Raw genomic sequence first — 20172 nt, forward strand, 5'->3', positions numbered from 1 at the left:
TTGGCAGTCGAAGCAGGATCCGCAACGTTCCATTTTCTCCATTCTTTTCAAATCCTTATCACTCTGTTCTCTTTCCCTCTCGTCTCTTTTTATTTGTTCCTGCTTTCTAACTTTCTTTTCGCCGACGTAAAATATTTCCTCGTAGCCCGGACTTATCACGCGGCTGCATAGAACATGCCCGGCTAAATCGCGAACACGTACACGTTATCAGGAACAATCGGGCCTATCGCGGGCCGGAGGATTAATAAAGACGAGCGGGGTCTAGGAAGTTCTTCCGTATCGAGAGTTTCTTCGGGATCGCAAGCGAGGGATCGACGTTCGTTTCCAGATCGTTGACCCTCCCGCGGTGAAAATTCTTCTCGGCGTTCGCTCGACGCCCACCCCGAATGATTTATATGGATTATAAATCGGCGAGCGGCTCTCTATATCATCTCGCCTCGACCGAAACGCGATGCCAAGTCAAACTCGTCAATTTTCGACCCACGGGCCGCTGCAATCATTGTGCTCCGGGAACTAGTCGATGACCGCGCCGCGCCGTTTTGAAAGCATTTCGATCTCTGCTTTGCTCTTCCGATGATTCAGGCCTGTGCGAGAATCGCATAGATCGTTATCGATTTTTATCGTTACGTCACATATTTGAACATTATACATTTTGATACACTAAAAAAATATACATTTTGATACATTAACAAAATATATGTTTTTACATATTCATGAAAAGTATATATTTATTCATATTCAAAAAGAATACACGTTTTCAGATATTTAAAAAATATATGCAATTTTGACATATTTAAAAAAAATATACATTTTCACGTATATAGATTTTGAAAGTATACATATTTACATTTATCAAAGACACGCACTTTATAATTACGTTTATAATAATTATCCTGAAAGCAGTAAGAAATTACAATAATACAATGTTAGAATAACACGAAATTACAATAACCACCTAAAGAAACTCTACAGTGATTATTTATATCGAGTCACATGTTGATGTCTTAATTTTAGAATTCATCTAATTATTCAACTTTGTATGTTTCAGGTAAGGAGCCTTACGTCACGAATCTGTACTACCTCTGAATAAGACCTAAGTGATAAATTATTGCCAGGTTGAAGGTAAATAGAAATTGTTCTCCCCCTTAGAAATTATTCTTATTCTGAATGTACTGCTCTGTTTTTAATTTGTAAGAGTATTTCCATTGGTGGATATCTTGGCATTGTTCCTGTTTCTAGATATAACAAAACATTCGTCTGAGGTGTAATACACTGAGCAGACTTCTCAGAGACATAAGGTTAGTTGCACAAGAGTTGCCAGACACACGGTGAATCATGCTCGTCTGCGCACAGCTGTCTAATACGATCATGTTCGCACGGGGAATCCCCCGAAATTATGGTATCGGGAATAACTCACGATCTTTTTTCTGTGCTGCAAGTTTTATTCGTTGATTACAAGACAATTTTGTCGGAAATATTGTGCAACGGTCTTAGACCTCAACGTTGATTAAGTATTGCGACTCTGTCATCATTTTGCTGACGAATGTATACTTTTCAAATCAATTTTCTCAAATTGAAAAACTATATTCTCAATAACTTTCTTCTATTGACATTTTACAAAATTAGTTCGTCGATTTTTTAAAATTTTCAGCTGTTAAATTTTCGTTACATCAATATCTCAATTCTTATTATTTTTATTGTGAGATACGTGTAGAATATTTTTTTATATTTCAATAACGAATTTTATTATCTCATTTATGTTTAGTATAATATTTTATGTTTCAATAAAGATCGATGCTCAATGAATATAATACAGCAATAAACGAAAATGATCGTATAAACTTATAGCGTATATCTTTGTGAATGATTATTACTGATAAGAACAAAGTCCGAGACTTTTGCATTTCATAATATCATTAGCATTCACTACTGCACAATATTATAAAATTAGTTACAAATGCAGTTTAACGATCAATTTTTCTAATGAACTGTTTATTTATAACACTTCATCAAACGTAATTACACGTCGGCCTCTAATTGTCCGCAGCTGGCAGAAACGAGCCTAAATCGCTCTTATTATTTCGCCTAATAGTCTTCTTGTCGTGATACTTTCACACATAAACGGTTCAACTTTTTTTTCGAAACTACTGCGAAAATAGATCCTAGAAAGTTGGTGCCGGCACGACCTACATGGTCTCTCATTATGCCTTCATCTCGCGGCTTATGGTTGTCATATTCCTGTCGATTTCCCAACGAACGGTTTAACACCTATCACCTTAATCGGCTCACTCTCCGTCTTCGAATCCCGATCGGTATGTTATGCACACGGAAATCGTGATTGTTGAAGTCGTTAAACTATCGTATCGGATAAGAGATTAGGATTTTTCACGGTGTTGTACAATGAGACTCGTGGTCTTCATACTTGACACGTTTCCTGGTTAGCACGGTCGGGAGTGATGTAGGCCATGGAAGTAATTGTTCAAGATAATTACAGTGTATCCTCGACGCCCGTAAGGAAAGTGGAATTTATTAGTAATTCAGTCGGAACGCCTGTTCCGAATCTAGTTGTTCCAAACCTGGATGGAGTTTAGGCGAATTTGTATGGAGTTTAGTCGAATCCGTATGGAGTTTAGGCGAATTCTGATCATAATTGAAGTGCCAATGCTATTTAGTGGCAAGACCACGTCCAATCAAGTTTTCTGTTAGTTGATTATCGGAGATAATTGGAGACAAAGTTGGGACATTTAATATCGCTGTTAAATAATGTATAGGGTGGTTCCTTTGAAACGGGCCACGTAATTGTTGTTTTTTAGATCGGAATGTGATTTGTCGTTTACCGAAGTTTGGGAATGAATATGTTGCAATGTGTCTTTCGTAATTATTGTTGACTTTTCAATACTTCATAAACATCCATGATTTCTCAATGTTTCTTTTAAAATCATCTACGATTTTCCAGCGTTTCTTTCATTATAATCAGTGATTTCCCACTGTTTCATATAGCCGCACACGATTCTTCAATATTTCTTTCTTAATTATCCATGAATTTTCAATACTTTATAATCATAAACCGATTAAAATTCTGTGACAAAGCTAAACAATTATTGTACAAGTGATTAATATTAATCTGTGCCATTAGGAATTTGCTGATGTTCACTAAGATGCATGATCTTCACTGAATCTTTGCAGAGAAATATTTACTAAGAATACGAATTAATTCAAAATACAACAGGAATTAAAACTGGAAAAGATATATTAAATAAAAACAATTTCCCACACAAAGTTGAATATATGAAATTACAAAGAAGACATAGTTCAATGTAAAATGCAAATCAAAAATGAAATCTTGAAAGAAATGCATCGAATGAAACCAATTGTTCGCACAAGGTTGAAACTGTGATATTACAATAAATACATAATTCAAAGTAAAATGCAAATAAAAAATGAATGTTGTTGAAAGAAATGCATGAAATAAAATTGCCTACGCAAGGTTGAAAATGCGAGATTACAAGGAAGAAATAATTGAGAATAAAATTGAAATAAAAAATAAATGGTTCACAGAAAAGTATTAAAAGTAAAGTCAAGGTTATATCACCACGCAATGTTGCAAATATGAGATTACAAAGTAAACGATTCGAAATAAAATGCCAATTAAAACCAATCGGTGGCGAAAACAGAGCAACAGAAAACGGCTGCCTGCACAAGGTAGAAATTGAAGCGCAAACCAAAATCGAACAAACCGAAATTAACGACCGTGAATCCGTAGGTGCAACAATTTCTGGAAAGCGTCTGTAAACTAACGACGTACCGAGTGTGTCGTCCCTTCGCAATAAAGACTATCGTCTGGCCGGGCCGCGTCTCGGTTCTCCTTTTCTCCGTTTTATCATCACAAAGTGGAGAGATAACCACGGCCGCGTAGACGGCGGAACGGGTTTTGCGATCGGCCCGGCCCGAGTTAGGCCCGCGATAGGAGGAAGCGGCGGGAGGAGCAAGGGAGGTGGGCTCGTTTGCATTCACACTGTGCTAGTAGATCGGCGATCGCCTAATAAAGCGAGGCGACGGACGTTTCGCTACGCTTTGACCGGCCTTTTACGCGCCCCGCCATCTCGCCGAGTAATTCGAGCGTTAATGAGAAAAAGAGAAACCTAACCGCGAGAGAGCCCTCGCCGGTGCATCGGGGCCTGCATCGGTTACCGCGGCGGACGCACGTAGGAGTCTTGCACCGGGCAGCTTGTTAGGCGAAAATTAAAGAAATTCCACGCATTATATTTCAGGCGGTTTATTTGTCCGCTGATAGCGCCGAGAGAGAGAGAATGCCGTGTGCCGAGCTGGAAGCTGCTTAAAGACCGCGGTTTACCGTGACCGCTTCGCGTACATTCTACCGTGGCTTATGTAAAATTTCGAGTAAACGATCGGCCCTGGAAAAACGAGCATTTTTCGACGGGTTTTCGCGAGTTTATGGGGTCGTTAGTGGCACGATTGTAGCAGAGTTCGGCCATTGTTCGGATCAAATTCTATTCGAATGAATTCGTTGGAATATTTTTCGAATAAAAGTTTATCCGCAATATTTTTCGAGTAAAGTTTCATTCGAAACGCTACTCGAATAAAATTTCATTCGGAATATTATAAAAATAAAATTTATAATTCGATGATTTTATTCGAGATATTATACAAACGACATTTCATTCGACATATTGTAAAAATAAAGATTTGATGATTTTATTCGAGATACTATACATACAAATGAAATTTTATTCAACATATTTCTCGGATACAATTAGGTTCAAAGAATTTATTGGAAAAATTTTTTTGAATAAAATGAATATTTTGAATTCATGAACGGCGTATATTTTATCAGAAGGTATCTTATCGAGAAGCGAAAGCTCGCTGCGACTTATCTCGTAAAATTTCTTCGCTTTTATCTTCTCAATTGGACAATGAATTTTGAACTTCGCAACATGTTCGAACTGTTCCATAAAAATAAAAGATTGATCATCGATTATGATGATGATGTGTTGCAAGGTTTGGATAAGACTACTATTGTACGTGGATGACGATGATCTCTGATGATCTCTGATTCAATTCGCTCGGCGACTTGTTTAATTAGATGGCGTAGATCTAGTGTTACGAATACAATTACGCACCGTATATTTCTCGATGAAATTCGATCGCGTGTATCGTTTTGCGTTCTGTGTGATCTTCGGAACGCTGGGTACCGTCCTTCTTCAAAGACAAACGGATAAATTTCATTTCAATAGTACGATTCACACTCATTCGATGATCGCTAGATGCAACAGAATTCTCGATGCATGAAGTATTAATCTGCAAAAGTTCTCAGTTCTGCTCAAACTGCTGTACAAAACTATGTACTGCATCGGTGCAATAGTATACTTTGATGCATAAAGTAAGAATTCGTCAACTTGCAATGTTCGAATAGCAATGTTCGTTAACCTAGTTCAAATTTTTTTTATACAAAGTTATATATTATAAGTTATCATTATTATGATGCACAAAATAAAGATTTGCTAAATCTTTAGTATTAATAGTACTAATATACTATTATAAACACTATTATAAATATATTATGAATAATATCAAATTATTAGTATTAAAAATTAAATATTTCTTCGATGCAATAGAAATGTCTATAAAATTTTTATAATTACAATAGAACTCTCGAAGCATAAAATAGAAATGTGCTAAATTTCTGTGAATTAGTGTATAAAATTGGGACAACATCATGGCATATTAACCTAATTTACATTTCTGCAAATCAGTACCCAGAATTTTATATTAGAGTAGGAATTTACGAGCCATCATAGAATCTAGTGACAATAGCATCTAGTGATAACAGAATTCTATTGATAATAGTATCTTATAATAATAGCATCTAACAACAATAGCATCTAGCAGTAATAGCATCCAGTAATAACAAAATCTAATGATAATACGATCTCCTAATAATTGCTTAATCTAATGATCGCTTGATCTAGTAGCCCTCTACGAAACGTTAATTTCCTCTGGATTCGTCAAACGAACTCTAAATGAATCGGCAATACCCTGCGCTGCGGTCGAAGTCTAAAAAAGAAAATGACAATCGTACATCCTGCGGAAGCGGATGCTCGTCGGCACGCTTCGCTGACCTCTTCAACCTTCCACTCCTCTCGTTTCTTTCCCCACCTGAGCATTGGTACATCATTGTAAAAAGTGGCATAATGGAATTTTGTTGCACTACATAAACGTCTCCACATGCACCGGCCGCGACGATGTGGTTTAACGACCTGGAAAACGGATTTGCTCTGACCACTTTCCATCTGGGCTCCAATGTGCTATCAAAAATCCTCATCTTGCTTTATTATCTTCCATAAGTTCAGCGACTCTTGTGGTTTACGTGTCGGCAACCATCTGTGCACATACTTCAACTTTGAGGACAGTTTTATTAACAATTTTATTATAACTTCCATTTCACACTATGCGTGGATCTTGTAGCAGTGCACTTTTGAACAGCTGAAATAGCGAACTTCGACTCAGCAAAATTTTGAAATAATGAATTTGTGAAAGAATACATTTTTGAAATTCTGAAACTCTAATGTAAAATATTGATAATATAAAATAGCTTTTGGATTAGTCGAAACTACAGTAATAATAATTTATAGTATAGTATCAAAATCAATGAATAAATCAAAATACGATTAACCACAAAATAAAATTGAATTTGTAATTTTTGTATATATTCGAAGTAGGTCGCAGTGCGTTTTTTTGTCCATAAAATATTCGTTTTTTCCTTAACACTTGTAATGATAATATTAATGATACCTCCAACCAAGCATACTATGTATTTGCATGACAATGGAGTTCTAAAAAATCTAGAGCACATCCATATGCTGCATTTTCAATGCTCATTATCACAAAAAAGACGTAAGTGCACCAATAGTTTTACGATCCATCGCATCTCGTATGCTAAAGGTTACAGACGTATTCGTTTCAATATTCGCTGATCCAAATTCGAAGCATGTCATTAAAGTTGATCAATGAAAAAACAAATGACAAACACCGAGGGACGAAATTATTATTTCAAATAACATGTTATTTTATGTTATAATCATTTGAAATAGTTATTTGAAATAAATTATTTCAAACAATTATTCGAAACAATTATGAGATTAAAAATGTTTGGGGCTGGCTTACTTACATGTTCTTGCTTTGAACAAATAGTCGTGAAGATTTCATGAAATAAAATCTTTTTGTTCATTATCGTTTTCAGCATTATTTCTTTTGACCAATTTCACTCTTAAAGAAATAACGAAATAATTTATTATTTGAAATCGCATTATCTCAAACGAATCGTTATTTTTATTTTCGAATAACGGTCTAAAATAAATTATTTCAGATGATCATTTTTTATTTTTATTTCAAATAAAATATGTCTGACTGCACGAGCCAAGATCATATCAAGAGGAAACATTGTAGGTCAGAAAAGATATCTTGCATTTAAAGTTAAAATATCTCCGCGTGGAAACGGTTCAAACGCGTGTTCAAACGATTTCGCAAAGCAGTGTATGTTTACCCGGAGGCCGTGCTCTGAAATATCGCCAGACCGAAAAAGAAAATCAATCGTGTTCACGATTGCATCGCGGTTGCACCCCTTGTGTACCATGTGCGCGTGCCTTGGCCGGCCATATGCGCCGCTGTCGATCCTATTGGTTCGTTCACCACTTCCGTAGACAAGTTCATTTACGTATCGCGAGCCAAACAGGCGCGTTGAACCTCGTACCACATTGTTCTATTCTCGTAGCCTCTCCCTCTCCTCCCCCATTTATTATTGTGCCGTTGTTTTAGCCCGCCGCAGCGCCCCACAGTTGTCTGGAAAGCGGTAATTTCTGGCGAAAAACCGATTTTTCAACTTTTATGTTAAACGAAGTTCTTTTTCCTTTGAAACAAGAAGTTTCAAAATCCAAAATATTAGTAACATTGGACAAAGTATTAGTAGCATACATCAATATTAGTAAATATTGGGTAACACCATGAGCTGGTCTAACGTTAAAAGAAAATCTTTAAATCGAAATCAAAATTAATTATTTTCAAAAATGATAAATAAATTACAAATTTATAATTAAATTATTATAAAGCGTGTAAGAAATTTTGTATGTCTTGCATAATTTATTATTAAATATTGAGAAATAAGGCATTACTGAACGACGGTTACGTGCCAATTCAACGATAATAACTAGACTGCGGATTTTTATGCAAAATAAAAATTATCTGCACTAATTGCAAGATGCAGGAGCTCCATTGACATTTATTTCGTTTCTTGATCATTTTAGTGGATTGAAAGTAATGCGACGATATTGTTAAATTCTTGAAATGTTTTTACTGTTTTGTATTTGACCCAATCATTTTTCTCATAAATGCATAAAATTCGCAGTCTATTAATAACAGATTGTCATGTTGTTACCAAATTTATGAATGAGATTATAGATCTGTAGTAAACGTGTAAATGAAACATGCGGCATAAAGGGTGCCCTAAACTGTTCTTGCTTGTTATGTCATTAATTTTTAAGTTTTTTTTATTCAGACATTTTTGTTAATTTTTTCCAGTTTCTCTTTATCGAAAGGATTATTCTTCTGACATGAACTACTAAAATGTGACATTAATCAAAGATGTAAAAAGTGGATTTATGTAATTTTGAGATTACTGTATATTAATATATGTACTTATAATGAATAAAAAAAAAACAGTACTTATAAGATTAATACCACTACTACTTTATTCTGTTGCACTGTTCCATTCATGAATACGCATGTCCCATTCAGTGCAACGAATTGATGAATGGGACAAAATGCACATTTAACACTAAGTTTATGGAACCCGTGGACATTTTTCAATTTACGGTTATTCAGATTGTTCAGATATATTTATCAGTTATTTAACGTGATAGCTACATATAATATTATACAAAGCTGCATTTATGACTTCTTTATTCAACATATAATAAATGTCTTATTGTCACTTTTGTAAACTAATTTAAAACAGCTGCTTTTCGTGGTCCGTAAATCTAGTGTTAAAAAGAATTAAAAACAAAGCAAGTAAACATAGAAGAAACTCATTGGCGTTGTGCGTTTTTATGGTACAAGAACTGATATTTCGATTGTTTGAAACTAGAATTAGATATGTCGTTTAGTTTTTCTTGTTATCTTGTCCTAAATAAGAGTGACTTATTCGTGGCAGTATGTATTCCCCTAATAACGTTAAAATAATTTTGGACACGATAACCCAGCTTCCAGCTTATTATACGTCGTCGGAACTGTGTCGCTCGTATTGGATGAGCACCGTTCCGCGATGTGTCGACGTTTCATCAATTAATCGGAGGCTCGAAGTGGCCGCGATTACCGTCGGACAGTCCCGAGAAAAATCGTACAAGGGCTGAATCGTAATTGAAAGCGATCGAGGCGCTTGAACCGCGGTGACCTTTCGGGACGATCGATCCTTCCGGTTCGCCTTTTCCGGTCACACGAAATATCCGTTTCGACGACGCGTGTGTGATTCGGGAACCTTGGCACAACTGCCGGTTTTATGGAAAACAATGCTGCTTTGTGACAGCTTTTTTCAACTTCTTGCCTTACGATTTATTTTCAAGGAAATTGGTAAACAAAGAAAGAGTAGATTTTGGAATTTAAACTACAAAGAAATATAACCAGCAACTCGAGACGATTTTGGCAGTATTAGGGAAATATTCTACAAATAATTTAAAATCATTTTATAGTTAAACAAACGTATACAAATAATAAAATTTCACCAATATATTCATTTTTATATTGACTACAACAAAATCTGTTAAATATTATACTCCGTAATTAGTTTTAGTGTGATATTTAGTGAAACAATCTCTAAGATGTATCCTAGGTTTGTCTGGACACGTATCACAATAACACGCTATCTCTCGTCTACCGTCAGGCTTGTTACGGTCAGAGCAAACATTGTAGTCCCTTTTTGGCCCTCTTATCACTATATGAAGCTTCCCATTTAGTCGTGGTTATTTATTTTTTCTACGAGTTCATCGGTGAAAAACAGTTTAAAAAAATCGATTGGTTCGTTTATATTGGAAGCTATGCGTGATGCTGTGAGATTTTGGCCAGGTATAAATTGTACACTTGGCGGTATTTTTTCGTACTCTCTACAAAGTACCCATTCTGAACAGCTTGCATCTTCCGCAGTTTCACTTTCGGTTTCATTTCGCTATTTATGATTCTAATTTTTCGTCGTCTCACACCTCTTACTTCCTCTCTATCTTCTCTATTGGATTCGTTCTTTTCGCGGCGTAATCCGATGGAAATCAATGTAATTTCCTCGTTCAAAATCGGAAAATCAAATTCGTCTGAACTTGAGCTGATCTGATCGTGATTCATATTTTTAGGGCTCGAAAATTTTTCAACTGCTATACTCACTGCCAAGACTGTTTCAAGCCAAATAACAATATTTGTCGATCGATGAAGTTATGGTTATTATTACTGTCAGTTATCTGGGTCCAAACGGACTTGAGCCTCGGTCAGCGTGCAATCTGAAGATCGTTACCATTTCTTGGCAATTATTGCCGGCAATGCTGAAAAATTATCATCGAAGATTCGTGTTTCGTGGATTCTCGGATCCTTCACCGTGAATGGAAGCAGAATTAGCAGGATGAGAATGACACGCAACCTGCAGCTAGCAATTCAATTCCCGTTACGACGAAAGAATAACGTATTGCACAGTAATCTCCAGCCATCTTACAATTTACTACGTTTTCGCCGTTATTAAGACCGAGCCGACTGACTCTCCGAGTACCGTTCCATGTTAAACAAGAAACCTATATTTCTTTTTTACGGATCCCGACATTATTCTGCGGCAGAAAGCCGCGCCGGTACAAGATCAAGCTACACCGTGTTTTCTACCATCTCGAAGCGGTCGGAGAGAATTCGCCATTTCCGATGGTTTCGTTCGCGAAGTTCTGAAAACGGTGTGCTCCGATTACCGAGACTTATCGTTACAGGAAATATCGGGGAGCACTTTAAGCAATTTTTTGCCGATATTGAGTAAGTGAATTCTTTGCGAGTTTCGACATTGAAAAATTGCTTGACGCAGGTAGCACAAGGTAAATAAGATAAAGCGAATTTTAGTAGCTGGAATATTCATTGTTTAGGTTTCCAGGTCATTGATAAATGTTAATGCGTTATACAAATTTTATTTCAATTCCAAATTCCATGAAACATTTTTTGGGCTGCGTATTTTAGTTGAAGTTTTATTTGTCCAGTGCATTTTCTAAAATATGCATTTGCGTAAACTTCTGAGATCTATTGATCAGCTCTCGCATAAAAACGCAGTTTGAGAACGCGAGCGCCCGCGAACATCGCACATGGCGCGGTCATAGCAGAAAGGGTTGCGAGATGCAGCGGCACTAATCGGCGCAAAATCAGTGGTACAGATAGCCGGTGCATTCCTCTTGCAGTCGGTTGAACGGCCTCGTAACATCTCGGCGAAGGAATGATTGAGCCGCAAACGACGGAGAGCTGCTCTCTCTCTCTCTCTCTCTCTCTCTCTCTTACTCTCTCACATACACACTCACTCATTCCCTTCGCCATCGTTTTAACCGGATTAGGAAGCCAGTCCGAGAAACGTCCCTGTTCCGCGGATGCACCTCGGATACAATGTCAACACGTGTACCAGTTGCCATACTGCATCGCAAACCGCGTGTGCAACAGCACGCTGGAACGTCGACGCAACGCGCGAGACTCCAAGGAGCATCGCGAACCTCCAGCTGCATACTGCATCCCGAGATGCATACTGCACGCGCGGTGGTTGCGCAGATTGCACTCGGATTGCTCGTTTGATACAGACTTGCGCGGTTCTGTCGGTCTGCTGCATTGTTTGGTGACCAAAAGTTTATTTTCTGATTCGTATTTTGTATTGTATTTGTATTCTTTTTTTATTTTTTCGAAAATGTGATTTATTTGCGTTGTTCGAGAATTTGTTGCATCCTGGCATTTAGATTGGGTGCAAGATGCAGTTGAATTAACACGTTCATTGTTGAGCAGTGTTTTATCTTCTGTGGAACATATTCAATGCACTTAATTCCGACGCTGCATTTCGTAAATTATCGTATTTCCCAACAACATTAGTTACACGATGCAGTTTAATTAACACGTCCATTGTTCAGGTGTTCACTGTTCCATGGAACATTAGAATTTCTCAGTTTAAATGTCCATTTTTCACATTCTAGATTATTATAGTGTATTGCATTGCACATCTTGTGAAAGTGTTAATGCATTCTTACGTATCGTAACTGTCAGTTTCGAACAAATATTATTCAACACTGATTGTAGCAGTAAATCACATATTATCCGTACGTTAAACATCGACAATTTACAGAGAATCTGAAGTTTCGTGTTCGAATAAGTATTTTATAGAGCCACCGTATTATTATCTATAAAATTGCACCTCTTATCATCATCGATTACGTTCTTATGTATGATAATAGCTCTATTTAGCATATCTCCTGAACAAACATTACACAATACTCATTGTAACAGTGAATTATACATGACGCATACTCGAAATGTCCATAAATTATTGAGAAACAGAAGTTTCGTGAACAAATATGTATTTTCTAGAATTACTGTATCATTATCTGTTGCATTGCAGTTTTGGTTATCATTTAATACGTTCTTACGTATTACAGTCAGTCGTATTTAAATCTATATTTTTAGAAATTTAATGATATTTTGTAAACATTTATTGTTTCATTATTTGATTCATTATTTGTAATGGAATTTGTGCTGATATATTTTCACATTAAATTTAAAAATTGAATAGAATCTGGCAAATAATTATTGCAGATTCAGTATTTAAGTATATAAATAATTGTAAGTAATTCTAATATTAAATTATTCAATATATAAATTCATGTTAAATGGTATTGGGATTATGGCTTGGATTATTTCTCAAATGAATATGATATTAATTCTTTTCCTTAAAAAGCTTTATTTTACTTTTATTTGAGAGAAGGTATATGTACGAAATGACTGAGTAACCAAAATCAACTGAGAGACCGGCAACTGAAAATCGCCTAGCTTTTCTAACATATGTTAAGAAATGCGTGCTTATGTGGGAAGATTGAAAACTACTGTTTAACAAAAATCACATAATTTCGATTATACAAATGCAATCAAACGTCCACACACTTTCGGGCAGAGGTGGTAGTTCCCGTCGAGTTTCCTCAAATTCTATGATTGAGTCCAGTTATAATGCCTGTCGGGGCATCGGAACGGCAGAACTTCCCCGGAACAGTATTTTTCGCTTGCAGCTCGCGTGCAGATAGCGTTCCCGTAACTCGCACGGTCGGTGCACGGTCAGAATGTCAAATTCACAATCGTTCGCAGTTATTCTCGCATCGAAATCGTGAATGGTTACGGAAACGAGCGTCGGTCTCTCCGCTCCGGATCGCGTGCGACAATTCTTCTAGGCGAGGCGGGGCCAGGGTATGAATTTCATGCTTCGGCCGCGTTTGACGGTTCGTTAAACAGACCACCGTGGATTTTGTAATTGTTCGCGAACAGCGCTCGCCGCACAGCTTATTTGCCGAACGGACCAGAAACCAATCAGAAATCTCTTGCCGGGGGCAACGTTGCACGCCGAGTTAGCCGCGTTTTCAATTTCATAAGCTCTTCTTCCTAAAATCATCAATTAACAGTTAATTGTTCCACTTCGTCGTCGATCTTTCGATTTTTTAAATTTGTAATGACGCATCAATCCTTCGCACTGCGATTTCATTAGTTCTTCTTCCTAGAATCTTATAATTAACAATTGATTAATTAAATTTCGTTCTTTTAAGAATCAATGAAATTTTCTTCTCTTCCATCAACATTTAAGTATATGTAATATTTCAGTAAATATAGGCACACAATGAATAGAAATTGTTTTTTTTCTTCTAAGAATTTATTGAATCGAAAAATTTCGAATCATTGAAATTGTAACGAAAATAGTACAAGGAATCAATAATGCAGATTCTAATGTGCTTCTTAGTGCATCTTCGTGCATGTTAATTCTTCTTTGTGCATCTTTATGCATCTTTGTGCAACTTAGATCATGTTAGTTTATCTTAATTCATCTCAGTTCGTCTTAGTGCATCTTAGTTCATCTTAGTTCATCTTAATGCATCTTTGTACATCTTTGTGCATCTTAGTTCATCTTAGTTCATCTTAATGCATCTTTGTACATCTTTGTGCATCTTTGTGCATCTTGGTGCATCTTTGTGCATCTAAGTACATGTTATTGCATTTTAGTACATCTTTGTGTATCCTAGTGCATCGATTGCAACTAACACTTGTAAATCAGGAATTCCTCCTCCTATAATCTTTCATCGGCATTCTCGATGAAAACCTATAACTATCGGAGAAATATTACGGGCATACGTTATTCGCGCTATAAATTTTCCATAGAACACAGATACGGAGAACAGCGTAAGCCGGAGGAGAAGTCATGCATTATTTTCAGCAGCCACTTTGCGGCTTTGCGCACCAACGCGTTATCTCGCATAAATATACGATTCCGCTCATTAATTTTCATTCAGCGTGATAATTTACGCGGGATAATGCTAATACACTTCGTTTTATTCGCAATAAAAGTGATTAACGATTTCTCGCTAGACGAATTCGCGTCTTTTCCGTTAGGATTTCGATAGACCGACAATGCATTAATATTTCCGGGGAATCGATGGTCGGAGATTATGGCGGGTTTGCGCGTAGAACGCTAAGTTCCGCAGCCAAAATGTCCGCCGAAAATAGCAGCACGCGCCAGATAAACCGTTTCCGGAGCAGAGCCCGATATAATGGCGATGCAGCCGAGAAAAGTGCATCGAGATACGGTATCTCGCCGCTTGTAATTAAGTGCTTGCTACCGGTGCAAGAGCCACAAGACCGGAAATTCCAGTCTTCCGATGCATCGGGGATCCTTTAACCGGTACGCGATAATTACGGTGCTTGATCCGCTATTGAAAAATCGCCGGGAAGATCGAGCAGAGGCCCGATTTAGCCTGCCTAGCGAAAAGTAAAAGTGCACTAACGACATGCTTATTTTACGATTCCAGCCCCCGGTGACCTAGGTGCGACCGTGTGCAAAAATCTCGCTCTTCTAATTAGAATCGCACCTTCCCCACGCTGCCATATATGACGACATTCTGTTGCGTGCCGCATCATTTATATGCGCACGAGATGCCGAGTAAAACGAAATGCGTGTCTTTCTTAAATTCTTAAAAAGTTGGATCTAGATTCTTCTTCGTTTAGCTAATGCTAGTAGATTTTTCATTTAATTATAATGAATTTTTAACAGAAATTTGAATCGTGATAGACTTTTAATAAAAATCTAGTTATAGTAGATTTTCGATGTTTAATTATGAATTTTTAATATAAATTTGAATTATAACAGATTTTTAATAGATATTTGAATTTTAGTGTATTTATTCAAAGTATGAAATATTCTTTTTTTTACTGAAAAGGCGTGTTTGAAACGGACAACGCTAATAAGTTTGTGCAACTGTTATGTGGAGATAGATTGTGATTTCGATAGAAAGTTGCCAAGAATTATTACAACCAGATGCAGCAACGAAGAAGTTTTCAAATCATACAAAACACACAACGAGCGGCCCGTGCATGCGGCTAGAAAAATGATCGAAACGCGGACCGAGCTGATATTCCAATGTTTTGCATAATATCGATCGAATGCGGCAATTTGAATAAATTATTTTGCGAACGGGCCGATTTTCCTTCGCTGTTTTTCCCACCGTGAAAACACGTGCGCGCATAATTATGCGAGCGTGACCCGACCGCGTGTATAATACGTAACGCGGCGATCATCGGCGGCTTTAATAAAAAAAGATGCTCGAAATCGTTCGAAACCGCGCGATTTTCGTCTTGCGAAACCTCCGCGTGCCGTGTATGCTCCGCTAAATCCGACGATGCTACACCTTTCGCACGCCTTGGGGTAAAACGCCGGCTCGGCTTAATTCGTCAAACCGAACCGGACATTATCGTAAATAACGTGTATCAGGATCGCGAACGTGTTCCGATCGCGGTGTCCCCTCATTACCGTTTCAGATTTAACGAAATTGATTCAAATTGACGACCTTACTGCTTTTGATCTCTTGCAAATAACGAGCGGCTACGAGCCCGCTCGCCAGGCTAACCACGGATAAAACGCTAGACACGCTCTACAAATCAACGGAGAAAATGCGTATGCACCGCGATGCACCGCGCCGTGCGATGCAGCGCTACGAGAGGCGACGCGTGTGTGCGTTGCACAGCGTTTTATTTGCTGCGGATCGCCTCTATTCCGCGAAATTCACGGTACAGGGAGCCGAGTAATAGCACGGTGACGAAAATGTCATTATTGCTGCTATTGCGGCCGGTGATTCTTGTTTCAACGAGACTTCCACTGCCACGTTGTTGTTCCCACGTGTGCCGTTCTTGTTGATATTGTTGTAAACAATTGGTCAATTTCGTGGGAAATGGAAAATGCGATTGGTTTCCTGTGCGCTTTTGTTAATGGGGCACTGATGCGGGATATGTACTTTATTTTGGTCCATTTTTAAGTGATGCTGTACAGAGTTCCTAATTCTTTTATCATTTTTAAGTAACGCTATTAAAGACTGTTTCATTTAGCAGCAAACTGATGCTGTTATAGAACAGTTAATTCTTGTCCATTCTTACGCGACAATATAGAGAGTGCCAGATTTTTATTATATTTAAACGATGCTGTTATAAAATAGTTCAGTTTTGTTCATCTTTAAGTGATAATATACAGAATAATTTTTATAATATTTAAGTAATGCTATTAAAGACTAATTAATTCTCGTTCATTTTTAACTAACGCTGTTAAAGACCATTTCATTTTTGTTCATTTCTACCTGACGCTATTAAAGAGACCACTCCACTTTGAAGTGACGATACATAGAATTTTTCATTTTCCTTCAATAAAATACTCAATATTGCTTCTCGCATCAGCTACATAATGATCTATATTCCCGAAGACGTAAAAGTATAATACGTAAACAATATAATCCATTCTGTTTTCACAAAATTATGATGGAATCGCGAACATCGCACTATTTATGCTTCTGCGCAGATGGGAAAAATTTACTTGCCAGATTTCCAATAAAGAATAATTAAAAGCAAGATAACCCTGCACTATTATTAAGCCCATCGATCATATCGCTACGCGTTGTTCACTCATGAATAAGAATATTAGTATTCCGCCAGTGCGACTAATTAATATAAAGCCACATTGGAAACCTATACTTTAGCAAGAAATCCTGACGAACAGCGTATTCTGGTCACAGCTTGCAGCACACATTACCATTTGCTTCTCGTTGCACAAAACGACGAGTACACTTGCAGATTGTGACGGACAGGTGTAAGCACAGAGAAAGGTGGTCCGTGGCTCAATTAAAAATCGCACGATACGCCGAATGCAAGAGACACTCGATGCTCGTTGAATTACAAATGGAACTTACATCTTTTATAAAACGTTGGAACTTATAATTATTAGATTGCGGATTTTTATATGCAAAAGTGAAATTGTCTGCGTCAATTACATGAAGTAGAAATTAAATAGCAAGTTCATTTCGCTTTGATAGATTACGAATAATAAGTTGCAGTTTTCGAATTCTTTTAATCTTCTTATTATTTTAAATTGCATCCGCCCCATTTTTTCATAACTGCATAAAATCTGCATCCAAAGATGCGGTCAGTCTTTTCTTTTTACTTTGTCCAACAAACGTGGACTATTTTATATATTATGAGAATTAATAATATACAAGATTTCATTATTACATCAATATAATGAAGTATTAATTATTCACCTAAAATGAGTAATATTAATGTATGATCACATGTTTTATAATAAAAAGTAAAATAAATCAGACAAAAGGAAAATAAAATAAAGTGACTTTCTTCTGCACAAGTATGATTTTCTTTCATTAACTTTCGTTACGAAAGGATGAATCATGAGGCGGCACAGCGATGAAAATTGCACTTACTGCAGACGAGCATGAATCTTGCAGACACCCAAACTGAATGAAAAGAACAAAATGAATAAGATGAACACAATTAACAATATAATGATAAATATATAATGATAAATGATATAATGAATAAAATTTACAAAATTAATAAAATGAACAAAATGTACAAATTTGTACAAAAAGTGAAGAGATGATTTTGCACGAATATAAAAATCATGATTGCGTTCATAAAAGATAATCGCAGATGCTTCAATGAACAAAATTGCACCTACTGCACACAAGTATGAATCATAGCCTCGCTTCAAATGAATAAAATTGATACATCATCGAATGTTCTATCCGAAAGAGCAAACCAAATGAAACAAATAAAACCGATTAAAATCAAGTAGTTTTCATTTGCACGATTATAAATTATGGCCTGTGCCCCTGCCGGCTCCAGAAAAGATGGATCAACATGATTCGGAACGAACGAACTGCACGAGTCGTCTATGTTTCAATTAACGAACATCAAACTCCTCGCATGTACCAATACGTTCCTTCTTCTTTTTTTCCCCGACAACGTCTCCGCGGACTTTCTCCTCGTAAAGAATTCAGCGTGGCCGCAGAGAGTGTGCCGGGCGCAACGGCGACCATTTTCCACAACGGATGATTGAGTCGAATCGCGGACAAATGTGGCACACATTCGTCGCATCCGATCATGCGATATCGCACGGTTTATGTATTGCTCGCGTGCGCCGATGGGAAATCGCCTGTTTATCGCGGCGAGGCGACCGACGGGAAACCCAGATTTCTTCGGGGAACGTGGGACGTCTCTATTATCGATGGATTTCGACGCGAGATTTCACCCGGCTCGCTCCTGTTCCCATCGTCCGCCATCTGCCGCGTTTCCAGTAACACCTGTTTACCGGGAGTTCTTCGCCGGCGAGCCGACGGTGATGCCAACGCGGCTGCACTTCCTCATTAAATCGCTCGGAAACCTGGAACAGTCTAACACCGAAACGCATTGCGATTCACGTGAAATACGCGTCCGCGCGGCATGCATAGTAATCGATCTGCTTTGTTTTATGTAATTGCGATTTCACCAGATACGTACGATCCCCGTAATTGCGAGGCCGGATTTTCATACTCGGATTATCCGAATCGGATAATTAACCTATCATAATTAACATAATTAACCTATCGACGTTTTGTAGAGAGAGAGAGAGAGAGAGAGAGAGAGAGAGAGAGAGAGAGAGAGAGAGACCGAAAATGATAGTTATGGAAAATATTTGGCAGGAAAGTATCATAGATTGAAAATTGATTTTTATTCTTATAAAGGATAGCCATGATTGAGAATTGTAAAAAGTGCAATGATTAGGAGAAATGAAATTTTATGTGTCGTGGTTACCGATAATAATACATAATATTAATATAGAAATATATTATAAGTGATGGAAATAATTTTCTTGGTACCTGTAACAATTATAAATGTCGAAAATAGTTTTCGGTTACAGAATTTGATAGGCAATAATTGTCGATAGGAAAATTGATTCGGATTCACATAAAGGGTAGTCATCATTAATTTTTACTTTACCTTAGAAGTTTAAAAAGATGCAATGATCAGAAAAAAGTAAACCTTCATGCATAAGTTTACCAATAATCATTACAAATGACGAAAACAGTTTTTTGTTGTGAGTGATACGCTGAAAAATAGAGCTGTATCGTATTGTTCCGTGTGCATTACGCGAAGTGATGTATTATGCTGGCAAAGACGTGCAATCACGCAAGTTTTCGTCGAGTTAACGAATTGCAATACTTAATATGGAGGCACCGTGCATGAACGATCGCCTCCGTACAATTAAAGCGCGGCGATACAAGCTTGATCTAATTGCCGTAATAACGAAACAATCACCAGCTAATTTCGGAAACAGTTATTTGCAATTAGTGATATCGTAAGGCAACATTAATTTCTACGGGTTGGTAATTCGATTTAGAATGCAGGAGCTTACGGTATCGAAGTAATTTAGTGGTTGCCGCGTGGGCCAGAAGGGGATCTAATTTCAGCGAAGTATAGCACCTCACGACGATCAAGAAAGATGATTGCAGATTTATTGCACAGCGGGTGCTCGCGATTATTACTGCTGAC

At 37.3% G+C, this 20172-nt stretch overlaps 1 protein-coding gene across 4 annotated transcripts in view; it reads left to right on the plus strand.

The window, feature by feature from the left end:
- The window catches only part of jvl (javelin-like), a 109053-nt gene that overhangs the window by 42064 nt on the left and 46817 nt on the right, over window positions 1–20172 (plus strand). The window contains exons 2-3 of one of the 4 annotated variants that reach the window (XM_033470568.2): window positions 1049–1122; window positions 1240–1298. The exons of 1 other annotated variant lie outside the window; for it this stretch is intronic. The gene's annotated coding sequence lies outside the window, so the exon portion shown is untranslated. The remainder of the gene's footprint in view (window positions 1–1048; window positions 1123–1239; window positions 1299–20172) is intronic. 2 more of the 4 variants (XM_033470569.2, XM_076518734.1) reach the window with 2 other exon arrangements.

Source organism: Megalopta genalis, chromosome 2, assembly GCF_051020955.1.
Source record: "Megalopta genalis isolate 19385.01 chromosome 2, iyMegGena1_principal, whole genome shotgun sequence".
NCBI classification, from domain to species: Eukaryota; Metazoa; Arthropoda; class Insecta; order Hymenoptera; family Halictidae; genus Megalopta; species Megalopta genalis.